General features: G+C 42.6%; 2 long non-coding RNA genes across 3 annotated transcripts in view; both read left to right on the plus strand.

Annotated features, from left to right (window-relative positions):
- The first annotated feature begins 47 nt into the window (after nt 1-47).
- Nucleotides 48-13,091, plus strand: LOC130366949 (uncharacterized). The gene is made up of 4 exons (XR_008892010.1): nt 48-187; nt 9,217-9,271; nt 12,019-12,116; nt 12,874-13,091. It is a non-coding gene; the product is annotated as an uncharacterized LOC130366949 (long non-coding RNA).
- A 742-nt stretch (nt 13,092-13,833) lies between these two features.
- The window catches only part of LOC130366947 (uncharacterized), a 149,076-nt gene continuing 137,574 nt past the window's right edge, over nt 13,834-25,335 (plus strand). The window contains exons 1-4 of one of the 2 annotated variants that reach the window (XR_008892008.1): nt 13,834-13,911; nt 15,780-15,877; nt 16,633-16,930; nt 22,566-22,601. This is a non-coding gene — a long non-coding RNA (uncharacterized LOC130366947). Of the gene's footprint in view, nt 13,912-15,779; nt 15,878-16,632; nt 16,931-22,565; nt 22,602-23,514; nt 23,633-25,335 lie in introns of those variants that run through there. The other variant, XR_008892007.1, reaches the window with a different exon arrangement.

Genomic DNA, 25,335 nt, shown 5'->3' on the forward strand with positions numbered 1-25,335 from the left:
ACTGTTATGCGCACGCAGCACTGGTTATGAAATAAAGAGATTTAACACTGTAATGCGCTGTAATGCAGAGGGGGAAGACGTATAGTACTTTAACAATAATATGTGAGAGAATGGTAATGTGAAAGAATGGTATTAGGAAAGATTTGTATTGAGGGTATTGTAGGTAAAGATGAAGGGAATGTGGCAGGTATGTATATATGAGCATATATATATTTTATTTATATGAGTGTATCTGGTAGGTAGGGTGTATATTGGGGGATGGCATTGCGGGGGGAAAGAAGGTGGGTTAATGGAGGGGAGAGGCAGTCGGTGGGTGCAGGAGCGGGGGTTGGCGGAGGGCATGCAGGTGGGCATGCATACTAGGCTTATACTCGAGTCAATACATTTTCCTAGGTTTTTGGGGTGAAATTAGGGGCCTCGGCTTATATTCGGAACGGCTAATACTCGAGTATATACGGTAATCACTTTAATTGTTCTTTCCTGTATAATAAGCATAATATGTCAGTTTCATTGTAAAGTACACTTTGTGAAAACAAACCCCGTCCAAAAAAAATTTCAATTGTATTTTATTTTCAATTTAATCCCACAAACTCGTTTCCTCCCCCCCAATTTCTCAGTATATATTATGTTTATATTATATTACAATGAAGGGATTTAAAATAAAAATTGGCCTGGTCATTAAAAAGTTAAAGGGTAGCTAGGTTTAAAAAAAATCGCCAGCACTGTTCCCATTCATCTATGCTGATAACCAGCCCATCTGTTTTTGTGATCGCTGGGAGTGTCAGCACCTGGACCCCTGCTGATCAAAGCTTCTGACATGTAGTTATGATATGTCATTTTTTGAAACCTTAGATACCCCGTATTTCGCTGCGGATCCGTCGCTTAAGGACTTCTATATGCTGCCTTTACATGTGCCTGCTCTGAGCGGCAATACGCCGCTCCGAGCAGACACACTGCGATGTGCGAGTTGCCGTGCGCATGCGCAGTATACTCGCACATCGCGGCAGCTCTCGGCCTAGCTCATTGAGCAGGGGGAGCGGCAGCGCAGTGTGCTGGTAGCGGTGACTCGCACATCGTAGTGTGTCTGCTCGGAGCAGCGTATTGTCAAGCAGGAACATATAAGGGCAGCATATGGGAGGTCCCCCAGTGGCGGATCCGCAGCGAAATCCGCTGCGAAAATTCGCACGTGTGAATGTACCTTAATGGTGTGTTCACACGTACACAGATTTGATGCACAGGATTTTCTGCTGTAGATTTCAATGTAAACTAAATGACTGAGCGCAGCTTCTAATATGCAGTTACAAATCCTGCGTATCAAATCTGTGCAGGATCCTGTACGTATGAACGTACCCTAAATCTTCATCTTTTTTTAAAATACTGGCTCTGTAGCTTTATTCAGATATTAATAGACTAAAATATGGAACATTTTCTTTTTTTACATTTATACTGTTTTGCAACATCAGTTAAAATAACTACACACATCGAACAATGAACTGTATGATAACACTGACCTCTTGAACTTACATGTACAGTATATTTGTGTCTTTACGGTTGATTATATACATATGTATGTACAGTATGTATATGTATCTGTGTATATTGGCATGCATTTCTTTATGATTTCTAAGATTAAGTTAGAAAGCACCAAGCCTTGTCAAGAAAACTAAAAGAATATAAAACTTCAAAACAGCAGAAGTTGGAATGTAAAAAGCATACTATAGCTCTCATTACACTAAAGGGTGGGAATGTACACATGCAGCAGAAATCATTAAATGAAAATGAAATTAATGCATTCAATTAGAAAATTATATAAACTGCTATTTGAGCCACAAGCAACAAAAAGAAACAGCTTGACCTTCTTAGTTCATAATAAGGTTAACACAACTTTTATTGGATAGAATGTTGTTGGCAATAAAATAGTGTAATTTTAATTTACACAAAGTAATTCAATTCTACAGTCATACAAGGTAATGCCCCAACAACACAAAATATTAACTTTTCACTATTACTACATTCTTTAAACAATCAAAAAGGAATCTTTGCTTTTGACCATCAAGTGTAATTTACTAAAAAAGCCAATTGTGTAAGTAAAAGCACAGCTAAGAGCAGAATCTGGAACAAATCAGCAATTCCTAATTTACATAGTGTTGGGCAAATATGTATTCATGCACATGGCAGATCGACATAGAGTACAACTTGAAGGTTGTATGGAACCCCAACTCTGTCATGTGTATGAGGCTTTAGGCCAATAAGGGTGAAAAAACATGAACCAGTTGCATCGCAGTGTGGTTGCATTGCAGTTATGCTGCAGTTGGCCATATGCAATTTATTTTATAAAATGCAGCTGTTAATATGCATTGTTTTTTTTTATATATTTTCAATGAAACTACCCAGTAAATATGTATCTGCATGTGAAATATGTCTCTCACCACATTTTAGTGTCCAATGGTGAAGAATTCTTATCAACATTACCGAAGTTTTAAGACAACACACCTCCGCTCTGTGTACAGACTGCTGTGGACCACCACACAAAGCAGTGGCTGACACATTCCTCTATGAGAGAGCCAGTGAAAACATTATGAAAAATACAAAAATAACAGATTGCTCTTGATAGTGCCGTTATCCTATTAAAAAGTTAAGGAGCGGCTTACCTTTCAGTGTTGTTACTGTCGGCCACTGCACAAAGTGGTGGTACACACACCCCTCCATGTATCTCTATGGGAGAGCTGGAGCTCTCTCATTGCAGATGCAGTGAGGGTGATTATCGGGGTATTCCTGGCAGGGAATCTCCCCTATATCCAACATGGAGATGCAGCGCTGCACCAGAGTCACAGGACACAAGGGGTGTAGACGTTAGCAGAATATTTTTATTTTTTTATTTTTTACAGTTCAGGTACATCTTAGAACGGTACAAGAGCATATAATACTCCGGTGAAGCGCTGTGTCTCTAAGTCGGATATAGGGGTGATTCCCTGCCAGGAATACCCCAAAAATTACCCTCACTGCATCTGCATCCCGCAGCACTTCACGCAGTGAGCGACAGCAAGCGGCTCACGGACAGTGAAGCCATGCCAGCACAACACTGAAAGGCGAGCCGCTCCTTATCTTTTTTCTGCATCTCCCTTCCAGTTAATAGGATAACGGCACAATCAAGCGCCATCTGTTATTTTTGTATTTTTCATAATGTTTTCACTGGCTCTCTCATAGAGGGGTGTGCCGGCCACCGCTTTGTGAGGTGGTCCACAGCAGTCTGTACACAGAGCGGAGGTGTGTTGTCTTAAAAGTTCGGTAATATTCTCTACTATTGGACACTACAATGTGGTAAGAGACATATTTCATATGCAGATACTTTTAGTTATATATAGTCATTATTTACATAAATAACAACAGGAAGTGCTGGCCTATTGGTTGTCAATCTGTCAAGAAAATAAGATAAAAAAAAGGATTAACAATATATTGAATAAAATATGTAGGTAACAGAATCTAGCTGCAATATATATATATATATATATTAAATGCTAAATCAGAAGCACTGAATGTTAACACCCTGACAAGGTCAGTAATATTCTATAATGGTTGGTTATTTGGCTAGTCATCTAACTTCCTGTAGGAATTTTCTTTTCAATAGGAGTGTTAATGTAGTGAAAATGTATATGTTGTTAACAATTTTTATTTTATTTAAGTGCTCAGTGACGTAGACAGCCATTTCCTTCTTTGCTGGTCACACAATTCTTCCTATATTATTTATCTTCTTTATTATGGCATTTATAAATGTCAGTGTACATTGACATACCTTCAGATAGATCACAGATAAAACATAAAGGTTTTCATTTATGCTGTGTGAAATAATGAAAGAATGTTAGAACAGATTAAAAGGTAATATTTCAGCTAAAATAATATCCCAATAAACAAGGGGGGAAGCCAATGTCCCATTCCATCAATGTCTGCAGCCTATAGTTAAAAATGGCGCAGCATTCCAGGCACATTCCAAATTAACATGTGATTTTTTCTCTGCTTGAGAATAGTGTTGAGCCCGAATATTCGGAATGCCAATTTTTACAGCCAATATCAGCATTTCACGATTTCATGAATGTTTAGCATATAGTGATATATATTCGTTATGACGAATACCATATTTTTTGCCGTGTAAGACGCACTTTTTCTTCCCCAACGGGGGGAGGTTGGTGCGTCTTATACGGCAAATATACGCCCGAGGCTGCTGCGGGCGAGAGTGGAAAGTCAGCGGTAAGTACAGAGGCTGCGGTGGTGCGGTACAGCGCTCACTACCCGCTCCCCGCCCACAGCAGCCTCATGACCGTCGGTGAATTTTTCACCTCACACCGGCTATGTTTATTGCCCTACGCCTGGAACATACAGCGAATATGCACATTTTGCGAACATAGGACAAATATTCTTCCATATATTCGTTTAAAAAAATGTGAATTCGAATATGGCCCCTGCCGCTCATCACTGTTTGAGAATGGATCTTTTGAAGAACTGAAATGTTGCACTATTTATATATATATATATATATATATATATATATATATATGTATATATTTATTTATTCCTCATATATGAAACAGATGTTGTACATCACATGTGGTTGTGGTTTCACCTGCAGCCAATGATCAGGGCAAGCACCCACCTATACCTATCCAGAACAGTATACTTCTTAAACAACCAGGGAGCAGAAGTGGAGTGCCAAGGTGCAGAAGAGGTAAGACCTTTTCTGCTTCCTGAACAACTCATTTAATTCTGGTGACACTGCATCATATTGGGTCAGTCCCGACGGCCATCAACGGCCGGGACCCGTGGCTTATACCGGACATCACCAATTACGGTGATGCCCAGCATTAACCCTACAGACGCGGCGATCAAAGTTGATCTCCGTGTCTGAAATGAAAGCTTCCCGGCAGTCCAGTGGTGCTGTACGGGACCGCCGCGGTGAAATCGTGGCATCCTGAACAGCTTGCAGGGCGCAAGGAGGATCCCTACCTGCCTCCTGCGTGTCCAATCGCTGAATTACTGCTTTGTGCCTGAGATCCAGGCAGGAGCAGTCGAGTGGCAATAACACTGATCAATGCCATGCTATTGCATGGCAGTGATCAGTGTAGGAAATCAGTGTGTGCAATCTTAGAGTCCCCTATGGGGGCTATAACATTGAATAAAAAAGTCAAAATAAATTGTTATAAATAAATGTGATTTAACCTCTTCCCTAATAAAAATCTGAATCACCCCCCCTTTTCCCTTGTCCCTTGCCCCCTTTCTATCTTGCCTCTTTTTCCTTTTCTATTTCTTTCTTTGTTCTTTTCCCCTTTTTTCCCCCTACTTTTTTTTTCCTCCCCCCTTTTTTTTCATTTCTTTTTTCTTTCCTTTTTTTATTTTTAAGTCAGGTCATAAAGATATATATAATCTCGTGCAGTGGCATCAATAGATTGAAAGGGTCAGGTTCCCAGCCTGTATATATAGGACGTTCTGGTAAGTGTCATATAGCCAACAGGTTTATGTCAGGAGAGATGAGGAGGGGAATGGGGACGAAAAAGGGATCCCAATGAAGTGAGTATGTGATTAAGACCAGGGTTATAGTGGTAGGAGATGTGTTTTATGGTGGTGTCCTGTTGTATGTCTAGTTCAGCCATAGCGACCATTTGTTAAGAAATGTTTGCTGAGTATAGTTACCCAGAGATATAATCTTTTCATATGAGCAAGTGAGGTTAATTGCAGTTACTACTTCTTGGGTGTCAGGGATTGTTGTGGTTTTCCAATATCTCACTATAATTTTCATGATGGCACACATTCTGCATGTTAGGCCTCTGTAAATCTGTGGGAGTCGGTCTATGCTCAGTAAGAGAAGCACAAATTGTGGAGACCAGAGGGTGAAGTGAGGTAATACGGTAGTAAGGATATTTTTGGATTCAGACCAGTATGTGTGGAGCAAGGGGCAGCTCCACAGTTTATGCATCAATGTGCCTTTACATCCACAACTACGCCAACATTGATTAGATACTGATGAGTAAATGACAGCAAGTCTGTCTGGCGTATAGTACCATCTCAATGTGGTTTTAGTTACTGTCTCGATATGTGAAGTGCATTTTAGATGTTTATGGGTTGCCTTGAAAGTGGCTATCCATTTGTCTTCAGTGAAAGTCTTGTCAAGGTCCCTTTCCTAACAACGTAAAGGGTGAGTTTTGTGGAAGTGAGCTTTGTGTTGAAGAACAGTATGCTTCTTAAACAACCAGGGAGCAGAAGTGGAGTGCCAAGGGGCAGAAGAGGTAGGACCTTTTCTGCTTCCTGAACAACCCATTTAACTCCTTAACAACGCAGAATGTATATTTACATCCTGTGCCAGACCCCGCAATATAACGCGGGGTCACGCGGTGACCCTGCATCATATCGAGTCAGTCCCGATGGCCATCAACGGCCGGGAACCGCAACTTATACTGAACATCACCGATAGCGGTAATGCCCGGTATTGACCCTTCAGACGCAACAATCAAAGTTGATCGCCGTGTCTGAAGTGAAAGTGAAAGCTTCCCGGCATTTCAGTGGTGCTGTTCGGGACCGCGGCATCCCGAACAGCTTGCAAGGCACGAGGAGGATCCCCACCTGCCTCCTGCGCATCCGATCGCTGAATTACTGCTTTGTGCCTGAGATCCAGGAAGGAGCAGTCGAGCGACGATAACACTGATCATTGCCATGCTTGCATGGCAGTGATCAGTGTTGGAAATCAGTGTGTGCAATCTTATAGTCCCCTATGGGGGCTATAACATTGCATAAAAAAAGTGAAAGTAAAGTGTTAATAAATGTGATTTAAAGTCTTCCCTAATAAAAATCTGAATCTTCCCCCTTTTCCCATAAAAAAAAATGTAAACAAAAATAAATATAAACATATGTGGTATCACTGCGTGTGGAAATGTCCGTACTATAAAAATATATTGTTAATTAAACCGCATGGTCAATGGCCTACACATAAAAAAATTCCAAAGTCCAAAATAGCGTATTTTTGGTCACTTTTAATACCATATAAAAATGAATTAAAATCGATCAAAAAGTCAGATCAAAACCAAATTGGTACCAATAAAAAATTCAGATCACGGCGCGAAAAATGAGCCCCCATATATCCCCATATGCGGAGAAATAAAAAAGTTATAGGGGTCAGAAGAGGACATTTTTAAACGTATAAATTTTCGTGCATGTAGTTATGAGAAGTAAGACAAAATCAAACCTATAAGTAGGGTATCATTTTAATCATATGGACCTAAAGAATAAAGATAAGGTGTCATTTTTACAGAAAAATGCACTGTGTAGAAACGGAAGCCCCCAAAAATTTACAAAATGGTGTTTTTTTTTTACATTTTGTAGCACAGCGATTTTTTTTTTTTGTTTCACCATAGATTTTTGGGTAAAATGACTGATGTTGCTACAAAGTAGAATTGGTGGAGAAAAAATAAGCAATCAAATGGATTTTGAGGGGGAAAATTGAAAGGGTTATGATTTTTGAAAGGTAAGGAGGAAAAACTGTAAAGAGTCCTTAACCTCTTAAGGATGAAGGGCGCACCTGTACGCCCTGCTCCCGATCCCGGTGTATAACACGGGGTCAGTCCCAGCGGGTAATGAAAGCTGGGACCCTGTGCTAATAGCGAGTGGCACCGATTGTTGAGAAGCGCTCTATTAACCCTTTAGATGCTGTGTCCAAAGTTGATCGCCGTGTCTAAAATGAAAGTAAAAAGTTAATAAAGATCATTTAACACCTTCCCTAATAAAAGTAAGCATCATCCCCCTTTTTCTGTTTAAAAAAAAAAAACTGTGTATATTAAAATAAACATATGTAGTATCTCCGCGTGTGGAAATGTCCGAACTATAAAAATATATTGTTAATTAAACCTCAAAAAAATTCAAAATTCCCCAATAGCGTATTTTTGGTCACTTTTTATATCATGAAAAAATTTATAAAAAGCAATCAAAAAGTTCAGTTAATATAAAAATGGTACCAATAAAAACTTCAGATCCCAGCACAAAAAATGAGCCCCATACCGGCCCGTACGCGGAAAAATAAAAAAGTTACAGGGGTCAGAAAATGACAATTTTAAACGTATAAATTTTCCTGCATGTAGTTATGATTTTTTCCAGAAGTACAACAAAATCAAACCTATATAAGTAGGAATCATTTTAACCGTATGGACCTAAAGAATAAAGATAAGATGTCATTTTTACAAAAAAACATTTACTGCGTAGAAACAGAAGCCCCCAGAATTTACAAAATAAAAAAATTTTCTTCAATTTTGTGGCACAATGAATTTTTTTCCGCTTCACCGTGGATATATTGGTAAAATGACTAATGTCACTGGAAAGAAGAATTGGTGGCACAAAAAATAAGCTATAATATGAAATTTTAGGTGCAAAATTTAAAGCGTTATGATTTTTAGAAGGTGATGAGGAAAAAATGAAAATGCAACAATGGAAAAACATTGCGTCCTTAAGGGGTTAAGGGGTTTAGAGTGTGCGCACTGACTGTAGCTTTTCCATAGACTTTCATAGAACATATTGTTAGATTTAAAATGCAGCCATTTTTTATTTCCATTTCAGTTGTGTTCTGATAAACTTCTTTTGGGATTTTTATTCAAAACAGTTGCATTTCATATGAATTCCAAAATGTTTATTCTGTCCATGAGCACCCCAGCCTGGCTAACATGAACTACAAAGTGGGGCATGCAGCTCATACAGATGTTCTATTTTGTGCAAATACCTTAAGACTCATGTGCAGTATATGAAATAACATGCAGTAAGCATTCGACAGAAAGGATAATACATGTGGACCAATGTCTGGCGTAAGTAAAAGAAGGGGATTGTCTAGATGATGAACTTCTTCTAAAAAAAAAAATAATAGTATATAAAACCACTGGATTAAGGTAAAATTGAGAAGTGTTTTTTGAGGATAGAGAAATGTTATCCCAAACCTTCTGGGTAATACAGTAGATAGCTTAGCTTCCAAATTAAATGTTTTAAAACGTTTCCCTTGCCAGCACAGATAAATGAAAGAAGCCATACTATCACAGTAGCAAGAAACAACCAACACATGGAAGAAATAACGTGTTGAGCAGTTTCTCACTAGAAAGAGCATATGTCACCCAAAGGATTCTGATCAAAAGAAGATCTCAATTGAAAACAAAGAACAACATTTAATCTTGTGTTTTTTGTTTTTTTCTCTTACAGAAAGAAATCTTCTACTAAATCTTCTTAAGTGGCAGTAAATACAGTCTAAGAGGATGTGAGTTCCTTATTGTATACCTGGATGTCTCCCATGGATTGAAGACACTAATAACCTGTCCCATTATCTTTAGAGACATGTAAGGAGTGATTTCTGTCTATATGCAGTATATCCACACATTAGCTAAAAAAGGAACATTCTTCCATTTGAGTAATTCATTGAAGTCTCTTGGATTAGAAAACCTTATAGACTAAATTACACCCTATCAATATATGTGCACTGAAGCTATCCTTAGAAATTCTGCCCTTTTCCCTACATTAGAGATCTACATCTGGAATTTTTTTCTACCATACTTGCGCCATCTTTTCTTATTTTCCATTTATTTAGCTATACAGCAGAAGCTTGGTATTCCTTAATCAGCCTTTGAGTCTATTACATCTTCAATTAAAGTGGTTTTCAAGCTGTGACCAATGTCCGATCAGCATATTTGAAGTTTTAGCTTTGTAACACCTGGAGGGCCATAGTTAAGAAACCACTGTCCTAAGAGAACAAAGAGTGTGATTTTGTGGTGTCCCGGTACCGTATTGCATACCGTACCTTGTATGGTGGTCCCCAAAGTCAGAGTAACTACGCTCAGGTAGGGTCCCCCAGGTGGGACAGCCCCTAGTCGCCTCTCCTCAACTCTAATTCTGTAATGTTCATACATGTACATATTTAATAATAATAATGTATATTTAATATAATGTATAGTATGCTTACCTTGTCTAGCGTCGCAGGACCTTCGGTCATGTGACCATGTTAAATCCTCTTTGGTATGTTAAAAGACCTTTGGAGGTCCTTGGGTCACATGTTCCCCATAATCCTTTGTGAAGTTGATTGGCATCAGTATTGGACCAATTAGCACTAGTCCAGCCCCTGCCCATATAAGGAAGCTGTAGCCAATTATCGCTCTCTTGGGTTGCTGCTCTCGTGGATGCCGGACTAGCAGGACGGATCTGCACAACTTTCAAAGACACATTAGGCCTAACAAACTAACGGCCTTAGCAGAACCTAAACCGTGAGTTCTAATCTAATCCCTGCTAAAGCTAGCGTGACTACTGGACCGCAACTAATTCCCCTAAATCCAGTGGAACAGCGCATATCAATCGAAAGACTCTAAATTGCTTAAGGTCCCAACCTTTGTCAATCTCCAAGAGAATTTGCATTTGTAGAGACTGTTCCTGTTGCGAAGTTGCATAAAATCTTCAGTAAAAGTTCCAACTGTTTTCAGCAAACTCTCCGGTTGTGGAAATTTCATTATTCTATACCTCCCTATCGCTCTTGGGAAGGGTGGCGGTAGGACAAGCATTACAGAGGAGCCTTCAAACTGGCGTCACGAATAGCAAGGGTTAATCAGACACCCTTTAGTCACTGCACAGTTACATCCCATATACCCTACTCCCCCAGGCTTCACAATTAGAAATAGGACATACTTCCCAAGACTATGTTTACACTGGAGGAGGATGTATCATTAGGGAAATTATAGTGTTTTTGTGATTCTTTTTGCACTTTCAGTTTTTAGCAAAATATTCTTAGTACAGACAGTGAAAGGAAAAGCATGATGTTGACTAGGAGATATGTGTGGTGGTGCTGTTGTATTGTACCACTTTGTTCTTGAGAGGAGCCAATAGGAGGGGACATAAGGTGTGTTACCTATTGGAACAATCATTTGGCCTATGGGACAATTAGGCCCAAGGCCTGTTCACTTCCAAACATGATAAACTGGAAGCCAATGTTGGCTTATGCATTATAAAAAACAGTAATGGATTGGAGACTGGAACTTCCTAGTGTATAGCAGACAGTAGGCTGGTGGTCAGAAGGCATGACACACAACCTTAAAAGAAGCTAAATTGAGAGGTTATATAAATCTAGAAGAGAAAGGCATTGGCACTGCTACCATCTAACACCCAAAGGAAATATTGAGTGGTTTCACTATAAATGCCATCAACGGATGCTATTGATAGCTGGGTGGTGCTCACGTTGAAAGGATCAGTCTTTGTGAAGCATACAGTAATGAAGAATGAAAACAGAGCACTCACCTCTTCGGCGCTGCTGCCTGGTGGACGAGATAGCACTGATGGGTGGGGGATGTTCCGAGGCAGGGGAGAATCAAGGATACCAGGCCTTGTAAATTGAGAGGTTGCCCGACTATGGAAAAGGAGGACTCTGTGTATACTACACTGAAAGGGGTACTCCGCCCTAGACGTCTTATCCCCTATCCAAAGGATAGGGGATAAGATATCTGATTGTGGGGGTCCTGCCACTGGGAAACCCCGTGATCTCTCCTGCAGCATCCCCTGTCATGCGCTGCATGGAGCGAACTTCGCTCTGTGCTTGATGATGGGCCATACAGGGACCGAAGTATCGTGACCTCACGACCCACCCCCTCAATGCAAGTCTATGGGAGGGGGCATGGCGTCATGCCAACTCCCATAGACTTGTATTGAGGGGTCGGGCCATCATCAGGCACAGAGCAAAGTTTGCTCCGTGCAGCAGATGACAAGGGGGTGCTGCAGGAGAGATTGCGGGGGTTCCCAGCGGCAGGACCCCCCGTGATCAGACATATTATCCCCTATTCTTTGAATAGGGAATTAGATGTTTAGAAGCAGAGTACCTCTTTAAGACCATAAAGACTGAATGCATAGTTAGCCAGAAAGGGGGTTAGCTCTGCTAGAGTTAGCTGAAGGGATACCATCTTAAATAGGTGGCAATGAGGAGCAATTTTTTTCTTCTGAAGGTTAACTGCTTTGCCTTCTTTTTTCCAACAGAGCACTTAACCGCTTATAAGACTCCGTATGCCAGTTTGGTAGTCTCCTCAGGGAAACACATAATCCCCTCAGTCTCCCTTCATGTGAAGAAGAGAAGAGTAAGGCTGATTTGTTTAAAGTGAACTGGGTCCTTGAATATCTTTTTTTAAAGGGCTACCTACCACCCGATAACCCCATAGTAAATACTCAAGCTATGTTCAAAGAAGAATGGAAGAAATCCTCTTCATTGGTTTTAACACATTGGCCCAGATTTATCAAACTGTGTGAGAGAAAAAGTTAAGCGAGTTTTCTACAGTAACCAATCAAAGATCAGATAATGAGCTCTGGTAAAGTGAAAGCTGAGCTGTGATTGGTTGCTGTGGGAAAATGTCTCTATTTTTTCTCTCACACAGTTTGATAAATCTGGGCCATTATGTCTGCATTGTAAAAACAATATAGTAGAAAGACCCTTTAGCTGTTCATCATGGTTCAGTTACACTTCACAAACAAATTATTAGTCATAAAGATACTCATCTGAGTGTAGATTGGTGTAATTAGCAACCGAGTGATGTTTACGGAAAAAAAACTCAGAAATTACGCCACTGGGCAATTGTTCCATTTTCATAAAGTATGAAAAAATCTATTGCTAAGCAACATTGTGTCTGCTGACAACCACATGCCTTTCCTCCAACTCAATTTTGATTCATAATTTAGTTTTAATTCATTTGTAGATTTATATTTTTATTATTTATTAGGAAGAATCATAATTGATGTAATTTAATAGCATCTGAACAAAGCATTGGGCATTTCTTTGGGCCAACCATGTAATAACCATGTTTTTAATTATCTTTTCTTAATTACACATTTCTCTGACAGCAAAACATCTGGACATCTGGAACTTCTGTTTCCTCCACAAACATAAAAGCTGTTTCCAAAATTGGATCTGTAACATAGATATGCCTGGGGTCTATAGACCACTGCCTAACTGTAATATAAAAATGCTAACATATAGATATGATAGTTTACAGATACAGATTTACAGTTGACTAGAAATGCTATCAAAGTACTTAATTAACAGTACATAAAAATGTTGTTCTATAAAATGTACACACAATGCTTCACATTTCTAAGATCCAATTGATATATGTAGTTTTCCTTTTCTTCTGTGATGTAGGATAACATTGACTTTAATAAAAGTATCTGGCCATCATTATTTGTACTTGTGTATTTGTATTTATACACGTAACATAACACTAAAATGGCCTACCTAAAATCATGTAGGTTGCTCTTGTGTGGCCAAAACATCTCTGACAATCTGACACATGGACTCTTCAAGTTCTCTGAGGGTATTACAAAGACATTAGCAGTGGTTCTTATAAGACCCGGAAGTTATAAGGTACAGTCGGACACACATGGATCTGGCTTGTTTTTTCCATCACATCCCACGGACATTCTGGGATGTTCTATTGAATAGACATCTGGGGAATTTGGAGGTCATGTCGACTTTTTGCTATGTTCCTCAAACCGTTCCTGAACCAATTCTTGATAGAAGAGGTCACTGCCATTAGGAAATGCTATACCTTAAAGGGATGTATGTGGCAAAAATATTTAGGTTGGTTTTATGTGTCAATGTAACATCCACATTATTTTTAGGACTCAATTATGAAATCACCCTATAACAAAGACAAATACAATGATAGAATTATCCTAATCTCCCTGCACATAGAATTCTTTCACATTAACTATATAATTTTTAACCCCAGTTAACATTTTTAATTTGATTTCCTTAAAATGGAATTCATTGTTTCGCATTTCGATTTTCTTTGAAGTCACAACTGAGTTCCTTATTGTATACCTGGATGTCTCCCATGGATTGAAGACACTAATAACCTGTCCCATTATCTTTAGAGACATGTAAGGAGTGATTTCTGTCTGTATGCAGTATATCCACACATTAGCTAAAAAAGGAACATTCTTCCATTTGAGTAATTCATTGAAGTCTCTTGGATTAGAAAACCTTATAGACTAAATTACACCCTATTAATATATGTGCACTGAAGCTATCCTTAGAAATTCTGCCCTTTTCTCTACATTAGATATTATTAGGAGTGATTTATAAGCAAGTGTACTCATGCTATTAGTTACATATTGCCATTCTATGTTTTGCTATGTTTTATTATGTACGCCATATTTCATTTCTACATCTGGGATTTTTTTCTGCCATACTTGCGCCATCTTTTATTATTTTCCATTTATTTAGCTATACAGCAGAAGCTTGGTATTCCTTTATCAGCCTTTGAGTCTATTACATCTTCAGTGAAAGTGGTTTCCAAGCTGTGGCCAATGTCCGACCAGCATACTTGGAGTTGTAGCTTTGTAACACTTGGAGGGCCATAGTTAAGAGATCACTGTCCCAAGAGAACAAAGAGTGTGATTAGAAATGGGACATGCTTCTTAAGACCATGTTTGCACTGGAGGAGGATGTATCATTAGGGAAATTATAGTGTTTTTGTGATTCTTTTTGCACTTTCAGTTTTTAGCCAAATACTCTTAGTACAGACAGTGACATGAAAAGCATGATTTTGACTGGGAGATATGTGTGGTGGTACTGTTGTATTGTACCACTTTGCTCTTGGGAGGAGCAGATAGGAGGGGACATAAGGTGTGTTACCTAGTGGAACAATCATTTGGCCTATGAGACAATTAGGCCCAAGGCCTGTTCGCTTCCAAACGTGATAAACTGGAAGCCAATGTTGGCTTATGGATTATAAAAACCAGTGATGGATTGGAGACTGGAACTTCCAAGTGTATAGCAGACAGTAGGCTGGTGGTCAGAAGGCATGACACACAACCTGAAAAGAAGCTAAATTGAGAGGTTATATAAATCTAGAAGAGAAAGGCATTGGCACTGCTACCATCTAACACCCACAGGAAATATTGAGCGGTTTTGCTATAAATGCCATCCACGGATGCTATTGATAGCTGGGTGGTGCTCACGTTGAAAGGATCAGTCTTTGTGAAGCATACTGTAATGAAAAATGAAAACAGAGCACTAACCTCTTTCGCGCTGCAGCCTGGTGAATGAGATGGCACTGACGGGTGGTGGATGTTCCGAGGCAGGGGAGAAACAAGGACGCCGGGCCCCGTAAATTGAGAGGTTGCCTGACTATGGAAAAGGAGGACTCTGTGTATATTACACTGAAAGAGGTACTCCGCCCTAGACATCTCATCCCCTATCCAAAGGATAGGGGATAAGATTTCTGATTGTGGGGGTCCTGCTGCTGGGAAGCCCTGTTATCTCTCCTGCAGCATCCCCTGTCATCTGCTGCATGGTGCGAACTTCGCTCTGTGCCTGATGACGGGCCATACAGGGACCGGAGTATTATGACGTCATGGCCCCGTCCCCTCGTGACGTCACGACCCACCCCCTCAATGCAAGTCTATCAGAGGGAGCATGGTGTTACACCCACTCCCACAGACTTGTATTGAGGGGTCGGGCCATCATCAGGCATGGAGCAAAGTTTGCTCTGTGCAGCAGATGACAAGGGGGTGCTGCAGGAGAGATCAGACATTTTATTCTCTATCCTTTGGATATGGAATAAGATGTCTAGGGGCAGAGCACCTCTTTAAGACTATAAAGACTGAATGGATAGTTAGCCTGAATGGGGGTTAGCTCTGCTAGAGTTAGCTGAAGGGATACCATCTTAAATAGGTGGCAATGAGGAACAATTTTTTTCTTCTGAAGGTTAACTGCTTTGCCTCCTTTTTTTTTTTTTCAACAGAGCACTGCATGGCTTTTAAGACTCCATATGCCAGTTTGGTAGTCTCCTCAGGGAAACACATAATCCCCTCAGTCTCCCTTCATGTGAAGAAGAGAAGAGTAAGGCTGATTTATTTAAAGTGAACTGGGTCCTTGAATGTCTTTTTTTAAAGGGCTACCTACCACCCGATAACCCCATAGTAAATACTCAAGCTATGTTCAAAGAAGAATGGAAGAAATCCTCTTCATTGGTTTTAACACATTGGCCCAGATTTATCAAACTGTGTGAGAGAAAAAGTTAAGCGAGTTTTCTACAGTAACCAATCACAGCTCAGATAACGAGCTCTGGTAAAGTGAAAGCTGAGCTGTGATTGGTTGCTGTGGGAAAATGTCTCTATTTTTTCTCTCACACAGTTTGATAAATCTTGGCCATTATGTCTGCATAGTAAAAACAATATAGTAGAAAGACCCTTTAGCTGTTCATCATGGTTCAGTTACACTTCACAAACAAATTATTAGTCATAAAGATATTCATCTGAGTGTAGATTGGTGTAATTAGCAACCGAGTGATGTTTTCGAAAAAAAACTCAGAAATTACGTCACTGGGCAATTTTTCAATTTTCATAAAGTGTGAAAAATCTATTGTTAAGCAATATTGTGTCTGCTGACAACCACATGCCTTTCCTACAACTCAATTTTGATTCATAATTTAGTTTTATTTCATTTGTAGATTTATATTTTTATTATTTATTAGGAAGAATCATAATTGATGTAATTTAATAGCATATGAAGAAAGAATTGGGTATTTCTTTGGGCCAACCATGTAATAACCATGTTTTTAATTATCTTTTCTTAATTACACATTTCTCTGACAGCAAAACATCTGGACATCTGGAACTTCTGTTTCCTCCACAAACATACAAGCTGTTTCCAAAATTGGATCTGTAACATAGATATGCCTGGGGTCTATAGACCACTGCCTAACTGTAATATAAAAATGCTAACATATAGATATGATAGTTTACAGATACAGATTTACAGTTGACTAGAAATGCTATCAAAGTACTTAATTAACAGTACATAAAAATGTTGTTCTATAAAATGTACACACAATGCTTCACATTTCTAAGATCCAATTGCTATATGTAGTTTTCCTTTTCTTCTGTGATGTAGGTGTCACGATGCCGGCTGGCAGGTAGTGGATCCTCTGTGCCAGAGAGGGATTGGCGTGGACCGTGCTAGTGGACCGGTTCTAAGCCACTACTGGTTTTCACCAGAGCCCGCCGCAAAGCGGGATGGTCTTGCTGCGGCGGTAGTGACCAGGTCGTATCCACTAGCAACGGCTCACCTCTCTGGCTGCTGAAGATAGGCGCGGTACAAGGGAGTAGGCAGAAGCAAGGTCGGACGTAGCAGAAGGTCGGGGCAGGCAGCAAGGATCGTAGTCAGGGGCAACGGCAGAAGGTCTGGAAACACAGGCAAGGAACACACAAGGAACGCTTTCACTGGCACTAAGGCAACAAGATCCGGCAAGGGAGTGCAAGGGAAGTGAGGTAATATAGGGAAGTGCACAGGTGATTACCCTAATTGGAACCACTGCGCCAATCAGCGGCGCAGTGGCCCTTTAAATCGTAGAGACCCGGCGCGCGCGCGCCCTAGGGAGCGGGGCCGCGCGCGCCGGGACAGAACAGACGGGGAGCGAGTCAGGTAGGGGAGCCGGGGTGCGCATCGCGAGCGGGCGCTACCCGCATCGCGAATCGCATCCCGGCTGGCAGCGGGATCGCAGCGCCCCGGGTCAGAGGACGTGACCGGAGCGCTGCAGCGGAGAGAGTGAAGCGAGCGCTCCGGGGAGGAGCGGGGACCCGGAGCGCTCGGCGTAACAGTACCCCCCCCCTTGGGTCTCCCCCTCTTCTTGGAGCCTGAGAACCTGAGGAGCAGACTTTTGTCAAGGATGTTGTCCTCAGGTTCCCAGGATCTCTCTTCAGGACCACAACCCTCCCAGTCTACTAAAAAAAAATTTTTCCCTCTGACCTTTTTGGCAGCCAAAATTTCCTTGACCGAGAAGATGTCCGAGGAGCCGGAAACAGGAGTGGGAGGAACAGATTTGGGAGAAAAACGGTTGAGGATGAGTGGTTTGAGAAGAGAGACGTGAAAGGCATTAGGGATACGAAGAGAAGGAGGAAGAAGAAGTTTATAAGAGACAGGATTAATTTGACACAAAATTTTGAAAGGACCAAGATAGCGTGGTCCCAACTTGTAGCTAGGGACACGGAAGCGGACATATTTAGCGGAGAGCCATACCTTGTCTCCAGGGGAAAAAACGGGGGGAGCTCTTCTTTTCTTATCCGCGAACCTCTTCATGCGTGAAGAAGCCTGTAAGAGAGAATTTTGGGTCTCTCTCCATATAATGGAAAGGTCACGAGAAATTTCATCCACAGCGGGCAGACCAGAGGGCAAGGGGGTAGGGAGGGGGGGAAGAGGGTGACGGCCGTACACCACGAAAAATGGGGATTTGGAGGAAGATTCAGAGACCCTGAAGTTATACGAGAATTCGGCCCATGGAAGGAGATCTGCCCAGTCATCCTGGCGGGAGGAAACAAAATGTCGCAAATAATCACCCAAGATCTGGTTAATTCTTTCTACTTGTCCATTGGACTGGGGATGATATGCAGAGGAAAAATTTAATTTAATCTTGAGTTGTTTACAGAGAGCCCTCCAGAATTTAGACACGAATTGGACACCTCTATCCGAGACAATCTGCGTAGGCAACCCGTGAAGACGAAAAATGTGTACAAAAAATTGTTTAGCCACTTGAGGCGCAGAAGGAAGACCAGGAAGAGGGATGAAATGTGCCATTTTGGAGAATCGATCAACGACCACCCAAATAACAGTGTTGCCACGGGAAGGGGGTAAATCAGTAATAAAATCCATACCAATCAGAGACCAAGGCTGTTCGGGGACAGGCAGAGGATGAAGAAAACCAGCGGGCTTCTGGCGAGGAGTCTTATCCCGGGCACAGATAGTGCAGGCTCGCACAAAGTCCCCAACATCCGTCTCCAGAGTCGGCCACCAATAGAAGCGGGAGATGAGTTGCACAGATTTCTTGATGCCCGCATGACCTGCGAGATGGGAGGAGTGACCCCATTTGAGGATTCCGAGGCGTTGGCGTGGAGAAACAAAGGTCTTTCCTGGAGGAGTCTGCCTGATGGAGGCAGGAGAAGTGGAGATCAGGCAGTCAGGTGGAATGATGTGTTGCGGAGGGAGATCAACTTCTGAGGCATCCGAGGAACGAGAGAGAGCATCGGCCCTAATGTTCTTATCGGCAGGACGAAAGTGAATCTCAAAATTAAATCGGGCAAAGAACAGAGACCACCGGGCCTGGCGAGGATTCAGCCGTTGGGCAGACTGGAGGTAGGAGAGGTTCTTGTGGTCGGTGTAGATAATAACAGGAAATCTTGATCCCTCCAGCAGATGCCTCCATTCCTCAAGTGCTAATTTAATGGCTAGAAGCTCTCGATCCCCGATGGAGTAGTTCCTCTCCGCTGGAGAGAAGGTCCTAGAGAAAAAACCACAAGTGACAGCATGCCCGGAAGAATTTTTTTGTAGAAGAACAGCTCCAGCTCCCACTGAGGAGGCATCAACCTCCAATAGGAAGGGTTTGGAAGGGTCAGGTCTGGAGAGCACGGGAGCCGAAGAAAAGGCAGACTTGAGTCGTTTAAAGGCGTCTTCTGCTTGAGGAGGCCAGGACTTGGGATCAGCATTTTTTTTGGTTAAAGCCACGATAGGAGCCACAATGGTAGAAAAATGTGGAATAAATTGCCTGTAATAATTGGCGAACCCCAAAAAGCGTTGGATAGCACGGAGTCCGGAGGGGCGTGGCCAATCTAAGACGGCAGAGAGTTTGTCTGGATCCATCTGTAGTCCCTGGCCAGAGACCAAATATCCTAGAAAAGGAAGAGATTGGCATTCAAACAGACATTTCTCAATTTTGGCATAGAGTTGGTTGTCACGAAGTCTCTGAAGAACCATACGGACATGCTGGCGGTGTTCTTCTAGATTGGCAGAAAAAATTAGGATATCGTCCAGATATACAACAACACAGGAGTATAACAGATCACGAAAAATTTCATTGACAAAGTCTTGGAAGACGGCAGGGGCATTGCACAGTCCAAAGGGCATGACCAGATACTCAAAGTGTCCATCTCTGGTGTTAAATGCCGTTTTCCACTCGTCCCCCTCTCTGATGCGGATGAGGTTATAGGCGCCTCTTAAGTCCAATTTAGTGAAGATGTGGGCACCTTGGAGGCGATCAAAGAGTTCAGAGATGAGGGGTAAGGGGTAGCGGTTCTTAACCGTGATTTTATTAAGACCGCGGTAGTCAATGCAAGGACGTAGGGAGCCATCTTTTTTGGACACAAAGAAAAATCCGGCTCCGGCAGGAGAGGAGGATTTACGGATAAAGCCCTTTTTTAGATTCTCCTGGACGTATTCGGACATGGCAAGAGTCTCTGGGGCAGAGAGAGGATAAATTCTGCCCCGGGGTGGAGTAGTGCCCGGGAGGAGGTCGATAGGGCAATCATAAGGCCTGTGAGGAGGTAGAGTCTCAGCTTGTTTTTTGCAGAAAACATCCGCGAAGTCCATATAGGCCTTAGGGAGACCGGTTACTGGAGGAACCACAGGGTTACGGCAAGGGTTACTGGGAACCGGTTTTAGACAGTTCTTGGAACAAGAGGACCCCCAACTCTTGATCTCCCCAGTGGACCAATCCAGGGTTGGGGAATGAAGTTGAAGCCAGGGAAGTCCAAGGAGAATTTCTGAGGTGCAATTGGAGAGGACCAAAAGTTCAATCCTCTCATGATGAGATCCGATGCTCATAAGAAGGGGCTCCGTGCGGAAACGTATGGTACAGTCCAATCTTTCATTATTTACACAATTGATGTAGAGGGGTCTGGCGAGACTGGTCACCGGGATGTTGAACCTGTTGACGAGAGAGGCCAAAATAAAATTTCCTGCAGATCCAGAGTCCAAGAAGGCCACAGCAGGGAAGGAGAAGGCAGAGGCAGACATCCGCACAGGCACTGTAAGACGTGGAGAAGCAGAGTAGACATCAAGGACTGTCTCACCTTTGTGCGGAGTCAGCGTACGTCTTTCCAGGCGGGGAGGACGGATAGGACAATCCCTCAGGAAGTGTTCGGTACTAGCACAGTACAGGCAGAGGTTCTCCATACGGCGTCGTGTCCTCTCTTGAGGTGTCAGGCGAGACCGGTCGACCTGCATAGCCTCCACGGCGGAAGGCACAAGAACAGATTGCAGGGGACCAGAGGAGAGAGGAGCCGAGGAGGAGAAACGCCTCGTGCGAACAGAGTCCATATCTTGGCGGAGTTCCTGACGCCTTTCGGAAAAACGCATGTCAATGCGAGTGGCTAGGTGAATAAGTTCATGTAGATTAGCAGGAATTTCTCGTGCGGCCAGAACATCTTTAATGTTGCTGGATAGGCCTTTTTTGAAGGTCGCGCAGAGGGCCTCATTATTCCAGGACAATTCTGAAGCAAGAGTACGGAATTGTACGGCATACTCGCCAACGGAAGAATTACCCTGGACCAGGTTCAAGAGGGCAGTCTCAGCAGAAGAGGCTCGGGCAGGTTCCTCAAAGACACTTCGGATTTCCGAGAAGAAGGAGTGTACAGAGGCAGTGACGGGGTCATTGCGGTCCCAGAGCGGTGTGGCCCATGACAGGGCTTTTCCGGACAGAAGGCTGACTACGAAAGCCACCTTAGACCTTTCAGTGGGAAACAGGTCCGACATCATCTCCAGATGCAGGGAACATTGGGAAAGAAAGCCACGGCAAAACTTAGAGTCCCCATCAAATTTATCCGGCAAGGATAGGCGTAGCCCAGGAGCGGCCACTCGCTGCGGAGGAGGTGCAGGAGCTGGCGGCGGAGATGACTGCTGAAGCTGTGGTAGTAACTGTTGTAGCATAACGGTCAGTTGAGACAGCTGTTGGCCTTGTTGCGCTATCTGTTGTGACTGCTGGGCGACCACCGTGGTGAGGTCAGCGACAACTGGCAGAGGAACTTCAGCGGGATCCATGGCCGGATCTACTGTCACGATGCCGGCTGGCAGGTAGTGGATCCTCTGTGCCAGAGAGGGATTGGCGTGGACCGTGCTAGTGGACCGGTTCTAAGCCACTACTGGTTTTCACCAGAGCCCGCCGCAAAGCGGGATGGTCTTGCTGCGGCGGTAGTGACCAGGTCGTATCCACTAGCAACGGCTCACCTCTCTGGCTGCTGAAGATAGGCGCGGTACAAGGGAGTAGGCAGAAGCAAGGTCGGACGTAGCAGAAGGTCGGGGCAGGCAGCAAGGATCGTAGTCAGGGGCAACGGCAGAAGGTCTGGAAACACAGGCAAGGAACACACAAGGAACGCTTTCACTGGCACTAAGGCAACAAGATCCGGCAAGGGAGTGCAAGGGAAGTGAGGTAATATAGGGAAGTGCACAGGTGATTACCCTAATTGGAACCACTGCGCCAATCAGCGGCGCAGTGGCCCTTTAAATCGTAGAGACCCGGCGCGCGCGCGCCCTAGGGAGCGGGGCCGCGCGCGCCGGGACAGAACAGACGGGGAGCGAGTCAGGTACGGGAGCCGGGGTGCGCATCGCGAGCGGGCGCTACCCGCATCGCGAATCGCATCCCGGCTGGCAGCGGGATCGCAGCGCCCCGGGTCAGAGGACGTGACCGGAGCGCTGCAGCGGAGAGAGTGAAGCGAGCGCTCCGGGGAGGAGCGGGGACCCGGAGCGCTCGGCGTAACAGTAGGGTAACAGTGACTTTAATAAAAGTATCTAGCCATCATTATTTGTACTTGTGTATTTGTATTTATACACATAACATAACGCTAAAATGGCCTACCTAAAATCATGTAGGTTCCTCTTGTGTGGCCAAAACAGCTCTGACAATCTAACACATGAACTCTTCAAGTTCTCTGAGGATATTACAAAGACATAAGCAGTGGTTCTTTTAAAGGGGTACTACCGTGCTGACAACTTATCCCCTATCTAAAGGATAAGGGATGAGTTTGCCTGATCACGTGGGGTCCCACCGCTGGGGACCCCCGTGATCTCGCACCAGCACCCCGCTCTCATCAGGCACCTGAAGACTGCCGATCACGGGGCCGTAGTATCGTGATGTCCCGGAAGTTATAAGGTACACTCGGACACACATGGATCTCACTTGTTTTTTCCATCACATCCCACGGACATTCTGGGATATTTTATTGAATAGACATTTGGGGAATTTGGAGGTCATGTCGACTTTTTGCTATGTTCCTCAAACCGTTCCTGAACCGATTCTTGATAGAAGAGGTCACTGCCATTAGGAAATGCTAATGCCTTAAAAAGACGTATGTGGCAAAAATGTTTGGGTTGGTTTTATGTGTCAGTGTAACATCCACATTATTTTTAGGACTCAATTATGAAATCACCCTATAACAAAGACAAATACAATGATAGAATTATCCTAATGTCCTTGCACATGGAATGCTTTCACATTAACTATATAATTTTTAACCCCAGTTAACATTTTTAATTTGAATTCCTTAAAATGGAATTCATTGTTTCGCATGGATTTTCTTTGAAGTCACAACTGTTTTTGTAAGTGGCCCTTTTAAATTTTTTCTTGAAATATATGAACTCTGTTGAATGTGTTTCTGTTGATAACAAGTGTTATTGCAGAATGGTCTTTTTCATATTTTTTTTTTTATCTCCAGGATTCTATGCAGTATTGATGAAAACTTTGAACTGGAGGCATCCGCAGGGATAACCTTTGATATGTCTTCCCTTTAACTCATTGGTTATGTATGGCAGAGGGAAAATCCAGTATATCAGGTATATCAGTGATTCATGCTTTGTGACAGTAGCAAGCGCTCCTAAATCATAAATGCTTGTGTAATGTTGTGGAGTTTCTACATTTTTGATGGATGGAACATACATTAAGTTATATCTTTTCTCATTATTTTACTGCTGTAAGAAACTAGCATGGCAGGCTCAAATAAGACACACAGATAAAAAATAAATTACTTTAATAAAAATAGCAAGAACTGCAGCTTGCAATTTATAATAACAATATTTCGTCTTATTTATTAAAGTAAATGAAACGCAGGTCAGATTATGTATCTGATCATAGGGGTCTAACTGTTGGACCTCCACTGATCACAAGAACAGGGGTCTCGAGTGCCCCTTTTTGCACAGAGTGGCAGTTGTATATGCGCACTGCCAGTCTACTAGCCTATAGGACTGCCAAAGCTAGAAAAGTACAGAAAAGTACATTATGGGAAAATTGTCTGTTTTATAGTGTAATAATCACAATCTCAATATAGTCCAATTACTTTAGAATATAATGGACACAGTTTTAAAGAGGTGTTTCATAGATGAAGTCTATTTTAAAATCACAGATTATTCAAACTGTGTGAGAAAAAAAATTTAGCGATTTTCCCACAGCAACAAATCACAGCTCAGCTTTCATTTAACCAGATAGAGTTAGCTGAGCTGTGATTGGTTGCTGTTGGAAAATCACTTCTGGCCAGATACATGGCTAATTCCACAGTCCTTTGGACTCCCCCCATTTGGAATACCAAGCATTAAAAGGTATTTGAAATCCAAAGATAGTCCGCTTTGGAGATTAAAACTAAAGATGAGCGAACTTTAAAAAATTTTATTCTGCCCAATCGCTGAATTTTCTGAAAAAATTTGGTTTGATCGGAATTTGTTTGCGGCGAATCTATATTAAAAACGGCTATTTCTGGCCTACAGAGAGCCTCAATAGGGGTGTAGAACACTTTGCTTTGTTCTAAAACAAATATGGAATACTGTTATTCAGTATGACATGCAAATTACAGGCATCGCTATTAGAATCACTGCCACAGAGCGGCACAATGACAGAGCCCGTAAATGGCTTCAGCATGAGGAGACCATATAGTGGCTGAATGACACAGCGTGGAGGTGTTGACAGCATGAAGAGACCATATAGTGGCTGAATGACACAGCGTGGAGGTTTTGGCAGCATGAGGAGACCATATAGTGGCTAAATGACACAGTGTGGATGTGTTGGCAGCATGAGGAGACCATATAGTGGCTAAATGACACAGCGTGGAGATGTTGGCAGCATGAGGAGACCATATAGTGGCTGAATGACACCGCTTGGATGTGGCTGAAGCATGAGGAGACCATATAGTGGCTGAATGACACAGCGTGAAGGTGTTGGCAGCATGAGGAGACTATATAGTGGCTGAATGACACAGCGTGGAGGTGTTGGCTGAAGCATGAGGAGACCATATAGTGTCAGAATGGCACAGCCTGGAGTTGGCTAAAGCATGAGGAGACCATATAGTGTCTGATTGGCACAGTCTGGAGGTAGCTGAAGCATGAGGAGAACATATAGTGGCGAAATGACACAGAGTGGAGGTGTTGGCAGCATGAGGAGAACATATAGTTGCTGAATGACACAGCCTGGAGCTGGCAGCAGAATGAGTAGACACTAGGGCTTCACAATCCCTAAGATTAAAAGATGAATTTTGAAATTTAAATTGAAG

Source organism: Hyla sarda, chromosome 4, assembly GCF_029499605.1.
Source record: "Hyla sarda isolate aHylSar1 chromosome 4, aHylSar1.hap1, whole genome shotgun sequence".
NCBI classification, from domain to species: Eukaryota; Metazoa; Chordata; class Amphibia; order Anura; family Hylidae; genus Hyla; species Hyla sarda.